General features: G+C 40.5%; 2 protein-coding genes across 4 annotated transcripts in view; both read left to right on the forward strand.

Moving 5' to 3' along the window:
* The window catches only part of ap1b1 (adaptor related protein complex 1 subunit beta 1), a 54,939-nt gene extending 53,309 nt beyond the window's left edge, over positions 1-1,630 (forward strand). For all 3 annotated transcript variants that reach the window (XM_053228945.1, XM_034298942.2, XM_034298944.2), the window contains one exon: positions 1-1,630. This exon is cut by the window's left edge and continues 2,122 nt beyond it. The gene's annotated coding sequence lies outside the window, so the exon portion shown is untranslated.
* A 5,691-nt stretch (positions 1,631-7,321) lies between these two features.
* Positions 7,322-7,500, forward strand: part of rasl10a (RAS-like, family 10, member A) — a 19,922-nt gene continuing 19,743 nt past the window's right edge. Inside the window, exon 1 of the mRNA XM_034298946.2 lies at positions 7,322-7,500. This exon is cut by the window's right edge and continues 405 nt beyond it. The gene's annotated coding sequence lies outside the window, so the exon portion shown is untranslated.

The raw sequence follows: 7,500 nt of genomic DNA on the forward strand, positions 1-7,500 counted from the left end.
TATAGCAACAGCTCACTCACAGGGACGTGTAGAGCAGAAGCTCTGCTGATAATAAACAGATAAAAACGTGTGTAATCGCTGATGTGGTGACGTTTAAAAGAAAGTGAAGTTTAAAGTAAAGAGATGTTCATGTAACATTGATGGAAGGAGTCTCCAGTGTCAGCGCTTTGTAACAGTCAGAGGTGAAGCTGTAACTTTAAGTTTTCCGACGTCTTCAGGACAGAGTTTACGCTTCTTTGCGGTTTCTCAGTAACGTGCGTAACACGCTGCGATTATTTTTCTTATTAACTTGAAGAGAGAGAATAAAGAGACGCTGCTGAGGGAACGAGTGTTTATAGCTGCTATAACGTAAGCGACAACAGGAACTCACTCGCTTCAGGGATAAAAAAAAGTGTTTTGTGTCGTTCTTTACTAAATAAATAAATAATCTGCTGAAAAGTTGCTGTAGTATAAGAGGAATAAAACACAAAAGCAGATCACACCACTCCATCGTTGTTTGTTTTCCTGCAGCAGCATGCCCCCGTCATGTTTTATTCCTCACTTCAACTCAGAATAAAACCTAAAATTTAACCTAATGAGTGTCATCCGTTTGTGCTGCACGGAAATGTTTGTGCTTTATTGTTTTTTTTAATTTATATATAACAGATATTCCACCTTTAATACACTGTGATGTCACTCTCAGCCATTAATGTTTATTGTTATATATAACAGTAAGATCATGTAAAAACAAATCGAAGCAAATTTTACAGCACAAATGAACACAAACTGGATGATATTTCATTTCAGTACAGACAATACAACATAACTGCGTTAAAATCCCTTAGAAATACACAACCCCATGTGCTGGATTTATCTTTCTAATATTATTAATAAGCCTCATTACTGCTGCTGCCTGATTTTATTTGCTTTCGTCTGCTTTTGAAAATTGAAAGACATTAAATTAAAAGCATTTAAACCAGAACTTGAGGATAATTTCTCAAACTGAACTACTGAAAAGTCACAAATAACAGCAAATACATCTAATCCACGTCGTCATGTTGAGCTTAATGTCGCTCCTGTGGTGGAAAAGGTGAATTAATTTATTTATTTATTTTTATTTTGGGACTGTGCTAGCGTCCAGAAAGTTGAGAGTTCAGATCTCATAATCAATTTTTTTTTTTGGGACAAAAGTGTCTGTAAAAGTGAATTCTAGCAAACCAGCAGCACGTGTTCCTGCAACGCCGATATTTCATCAACGTACGTATATATATAAAAAAAATAAAAAGGAAAAAGATCAATATCAGACCACAATCAATGTTTTAATTAAGCACCTTTAATTAAAAGGCTGATTAGTTTTTAGAAGTTGAAGTTTTAGAGCCTGAATGTAGCCTCAGCTTTACATTATTCATCTTTTCCTTCATCATTTTTTCCCCGCGTGTGTGTGTGTGTGTGTGTGTGTGTGTGTGTGTGTGTGTGATTCTATCTGAGTTTCAAATCTCAGCCTGTGGATCCTAAATGCTAGCCATAAGCTGAAAAATGTCTGACGCTGAAGTTTCAACTCGTTTGTGTGAACGTTTCTTTTCCTGGAATGTTTGATTATGAATATGCGAATGATCTGAAATGCGAATAAAACCTCTGGTGTGTTCACAAACGTCTTCCGACTGGTGTCTGCTGCTGGGATACAAATATTTAGGAATATTTTGAGTTTAAATGAGTCCAGGAGGAAATCAGTGCTTTTGGTTCTGTGTTAATCACCAGGATGTTGTGAGTTTAAATCTCAGGACTGTCACTGAGCCACTGCTGGGATCTTAATTAACACCTTTAACCCTTAAACAGGCCGCGGTATCTGTTCTGTGTTCACGCTAGCAGGCGACATGTCGCTTGTGGGCGTGGCCTGTCCAGCATTTTTGTTTTTCCTGATGAGAAACGGAGGTTCGCTGTATATTTCACGATATTTCACTTCCAAAGCTAACAAGTTAAACACAAATTTAATAACACGCTAATAGAAAACAGGTCGTTTGATTGTTGCGTTTTCGGCTTTGTACTAGCTTTTCTGGCGTTCTAGACGATCTCTACTGCCTCCTTACCAGCTTTATTTTTCTTCCTAACGTCTCTGTACACGTTTAACGACAGGTTGTATACGACAGGATCAAATCAATCTACGCTTATAAGTTTTTTTGTTCCAGTAAATGGGAACAAATCGCAGGTAGAAACTGAAGCTGTGAGCGGGGAACTGAAGAAACGTCGGACCACGCGCACCTTACGATTGGTCCGAGGAATCGCACGAGCTGATCGTTTGGATTTGTCGCTTCTTTACAGCGTCATAACTAATTTACATAGCGTTAAGAAAATGTCAGTGTTGCTGAAGTTACGGTGTCGGACACGTGCGTAGACGATGAAAGATCTTGCTAGTGTGAACGTACGATAAAACTCTCTTTTGATCACGTGACGCAGTCAGTTCCGGTCCACTAATCCGATTGGACGAGCGGCGTTCTGAGAGCGCTAACATTTCATATAACAGCATTAGGACTCGTCACTGTGTGCAGCGTCTGTAGTCGCGACATTACATTTCAAATCTAGCAATCTGTGCGTTACCGCGGCAACGTGTAACGCTCTATCCAGCTGCGGCTTCTTTGGGAGCTGCTTTCGTTGTCGGAGCCAAAATACACAAGATATTTGTCCATGTTGTGTCTGAAATGTCAGTCACTCGGTGATCATTTCTTGTTTATAAAAACAGTGTCACAGACATTTTCCGTCTGTTTCCAGAACGTAAAGCAAACACAGCCGAAGCTGGACACACACACACACACACACACACACACACACACACACACACACTGGGAGTCTGACCCATGACCTTTAAAATGCGCTTTCTTGCACAGCTCAGCGTCACTTCTGTACCGTATAAAGCAGTTTACGGAAAACAGCATCTCAGTGGCGTCCTCTGTCCTGGAAGCGTGGAGGTTTGTCACTCCACCGTTACACTTCATTAAAAAAAAAAAAAGGGGAAAAATTACAGCAGAGAGAAAGAAATCATACTGTAGGGTTATTTGTGATGTGATGTGATGCTGTGGTGTGTGTGTTGTTTGTACTGGACCGTATTTTTGTGTATTTAAAATACAACTAAACAGCCAGCTTACGCATGGATAAACTTTGAAATGATATAACCTACTGATTTTTAGAAATGGCAAATGGAAATCTTAATAGAGCAACAAACCCTGGGAGATCATGATCTAGTTTAAAAATGAGCACAATGTGCATTTTCCTGTCTCTAACTTGAGCTAAATGACACACACACACACACACACACACACACAGTGATCCTCTGTTTAAGGCTTGGGGCAGAACGGCTCAGCTGTGTGACTGGACTGAGTTCTGCCTCATGTTCTGAGTCACTCTGGATCTGAACATCTGGCAGACGGAAGGTAAATGAACAGAGCTGCTCTTTATTTTGGTTGGCAAAAGAACAGAAGGTAATAAAGTTGCTGAGTGAAATATGAGCTATTAGATCAGCACTTTGTAAGATTTTGCTGATTATGCAACATCACAGTTTAAGTGAAACTTTAGTTATATTTGAAACAACTTACAAATGTGGATTGAATCTGATTGGTGGAAAAATAAGCCAGATTTCAAATGTTATATATTTTTTAAAAAAAATCTGATTTAAGATTTAAAATGTGTGTTTTTGCAGCCAAATCAGATCTCTCGAGTGTTTTTCAGTCTTTTTTTTCGTACAACTGCAACAAAAACATGGATGAAAATCAGCATGAGGACCAAAGACAATACTTACAAAGTAAGTATAATATAAAACAAGTATAAAATTTAAAAAGCTCGAGCCGGTATTGTTTCCTTGAGTAAGAACCGCTGTTTCTCTACTGAATACATTCTGAACCACGTCTGGATGGATGTTGCTGTTGTTTTGAATTCATATAAAGTATACACACACACACACACACACACACACACACACGCACCAGTGTCATTACAGTTACAACCAGCGATAATCCGTGAGCAAATACGACTATGGTCCAAACGAATCACTTTTAACTGGCAGAAATTTGTTGCATAAAAAGTAAAAAACTGAAAATCACATAACATCTAAAAATGAAAATGAAAAACTGAAAATTTTAAAGATAAAATCTATAAATAAAAATCTAAAAACTGCATAAATCTATAATCTCATCTAAGTCTTGTTTAGTTTGCTGCTGTGTAAATAACCTAGCTGTGTGTGTGTGTGTGTGTGTGTGTGTGTGTGTGTGTGTGTGTGTGTGTGTGTGTGTGTGTGTGTGTGTGTGTGTGATGACCCAGAGGGAGAGTGTGTTTCTGTCGGCTGTGTTAAACGGTATGAAGCGATATCTCTGTAGAAGCGGATCGTCACTTTGCTCTTTCGCTCTGAAGCAGTGGTTAAATCTCAGCTGGTGAAACTTGTTGTTTGTGTCATTAGCGCGGCTCGATGCAGCTCCACTGGGAGCTCGGGCCTGGAATGGAGTAAACGATTGTGTTTGTGAGCTGCTAAATGATTCAGCTTTCCCACCACAATCCTCTTCCACAGTGTCGCCTCGTGTATAAGTGTGTAATGAACCTACAGCTCGTTTGTAGGAAAACTAATGAGGTTGTTTTTTAAAGCTGTTTCTGTCCTGACTGCTATAGTGTGACATTAAATCACAAGAATGAGCTCTTCTTCAAAGCTGCGTACGGTTAAATCTGATCGTAAAATCAGAGTGTGTTTCCTTCTGATTCATCAGTTTCATCTGACGTCTGCTCCGAGTTTGTGTAAAGGCTTGACACTCGCACTTATAAAATCAAAATGGATGTCAGTGTCATCCACCCTTTACCAAGTGCAGTAATAATTAGTATAAACGATAACAAAAATCGAAAAATGTTAATAATCAAAACTGCACTCGCAGGAACTTTGGACTAAAGTGTGAACGTGTGATGAGTAACGTGTTAAATGCACAAAGTTTGATCAGCTTTTTAGTCGTTTAGGTGAGTAACAGGTGCGTTACGCTTTAAGCGTCTCCATCAGGTAGCTTTAATATCACCAAAGTTCCTACATCATTTTATAACAACGTCAGATTGTGATTTGATTAGATTAGATTAGATTTTGTTTATATGCGTTAAGAAATAATTGATTTGTTCCGAATGGAAAGTAACAGTGTGAAACCAAACCAAACTGCAAACCAAACAAAGGTATCGTTTCTGCTCTGATTTGTGCTTTCGGACCAACGGATGTGAAAATGCACTCTGGAGCTCTGCAGTGGACGCAAAATTGACTAATAAGTGTTTTTTATAAACCAATTAAACTAAGTCAGATCCCTCAGATCCACTACCTAGGCCCTAGTGAGTCTAATCTGGCAAGAGGCAAAAGTAAAACAGTACAGCCACGCTGAAGAACAGAACGCTGAAGCTGCAGTGGTTAGAGGATCACCAAAACTGGACAGAGGAGGACTGGAGAAATGTAGCCTGGTCTGATGGATCTGGATTTCTGCTGAGGAACACAGATGATAGGGTCAGAATTTGGCTCCAGTAGCATGAATCCATGAACCCAACCTGTGTTCCACAGTCCAGGCTGGTGGAGGTGGTGTGATGGTGTGGGGAATGTTTCCTGGCAGACTTTGGGCTTGTTAATACAAATCAATCACCGCTTGAATGCCACGGCGTATTTGAGTTTTGTTGCTGATCATGTGCATCCCTTCATGGCCACCATTTACCATCTTCTAATGGCTTATCACTCCAGCGTGATGATGCACCACGTCACAGAGCAAAACTCATCTCAAACTGGTTTCATGAACATGATGATGAGTTCAGTGTTTTTCTCCCAGTCACCGGATCTGAATCCAGTAGATCACCTTTGGGACGCGGTAGAACGGGAGACTCGCAGCACGAAAGTGCTCCTGAAAAATCGGCAGGAATTGCGTGATGCGATCATCTCAACATGGAGCAGAATCTCAGAGGAACGTTTCCAACATCTTGTGGAATCCATGACAAGAAGAACTGAGAGCTTTACCCTGTATTAATACAGTGTTCCTAATAAAGTGCTCAGTGAGCGTAGGACTAACGAGACACAAGAGCACACAATAACAGACTAACAACTGTGTGTGTGTGTGTGTGTGTGTGTGTGTGTGTGAACAAAGAATTAAGCCATGTCTAGAATTGTTACAGTTTAAAATTTTCAAGGTATGATGCCCTAGTCTAAAAATATCTACAGAAAGTTAAAAGTATTTTAAAACACAAAAGCTGGTGGTGAAAATTAAAGGAAATTTTAATTCTGAAATCTTCGCACATCTTTGTGTTTATATAAAAAACCCACAAGGAAGCAACAACCCAAAAGACTATAAAATCCGCTTAACTGGTTTTCTTTTCTTCTTTTGGAGAGCGACTCTTCAGTAAGATGTCTGTCAGTATTTATCACGCTGTAGTTAGAAATAGACGTCGTCGGGTTGAGTTGTAGTCAGCGATGACGTGCTGATGTTCTCCTGCGTGTGTGATAAAGTTCAGAACTAACAGCAGACGTGATGAAGGAAGCTTTCAGTGCAGTCGAGTCCCTGTACAGAGAAACAGACGAGCTGTAGTGGGATTTTTTCAGTGGGCGGGTCCAGATCCAGAGGGAGGCGGAGTCACAGCTGGACTGTGGCTGAGAACCACTGGAGTAAGGAACCTGCTCAGGAACAAAAAAAAGAACAGGTGGATGAAAAATCAGATATGTTTAGTAAAATAATCAGTAAAATACAGTTATTCATAATCTATTATACATTCCATTTATTCAACATGATCCATAAATGTCCATAAAGCTCTTTCTCAGAGTGAAATCAGTAGAAACATCATGCAGTGCTGGAGTTACTGCTTCAGAGCTGCTCATCTCAGGAACTTCTCCTGCACTTCAGCTACACACCCTGAGGAGTTTCCAGCACACAGGTATCCTGATCTCAGCGCCTGATCGGAAGCAGCTGCTCTTATAATCGCATCAGTGATATCGCAAAATACATCCTGTGTATCATAGACACGAATTCCACATATCGTGATAATGTGAGATTTTTCCTCGTATTGTCCAACCCCTACCTTACACACAGTCAGGCTGCGCGCGCGGGACCAGGATTTCCAGACCACATTTTTTTTTTTTTTTTGGTCTCCAAACTTGAAATGTTGATTTTGATCTCATGGCTTTAGTGCACAGATCCGGCATTTATTAAAAACAAACACAAAAACAAACCAAACCAAAACAGTGCGCAAGCACGCGCCGTGATTTCAGCCATCGCTTGTAAATCGTACTGTGCGCGTGCGTGCGTGTGTGTGTGCGTGTGTGTGTGTGTGTGTGCAAGTCGTTAAATGTGTGATGCTGGCATTTCTGGAGCCCCTGTCTGGTGTGATGGTTCATGCTCGGATGCTTTGCTGCAGTCTCGCTCCAAGCGCGCGCACAGCGGCGGCGGATTTGATCAGACTCTTTGCGCATCGGATTTAATTTGACGTGATGCGTTCAGGAAGGTGATGGAGACCCACCGCGACTTCTTGCCTCATTTATCC

Source organism: Pangasianodon hypophthalmus, chromosome 24 (genome assembly GCF_027358585.1).
Source record: "Pangasianodon hypophthalmus isolate fPanHyp1 chromosome 24, fPanHyp1.pri, whole genome shotgun sequence".
Lineage (NCBI taxonomy): Eukaryota > Metazoa > Chordata > Actinopteri > Siluriformes > Pangasiidae > Pangasianodon > Pangasianodon hypophthalmus.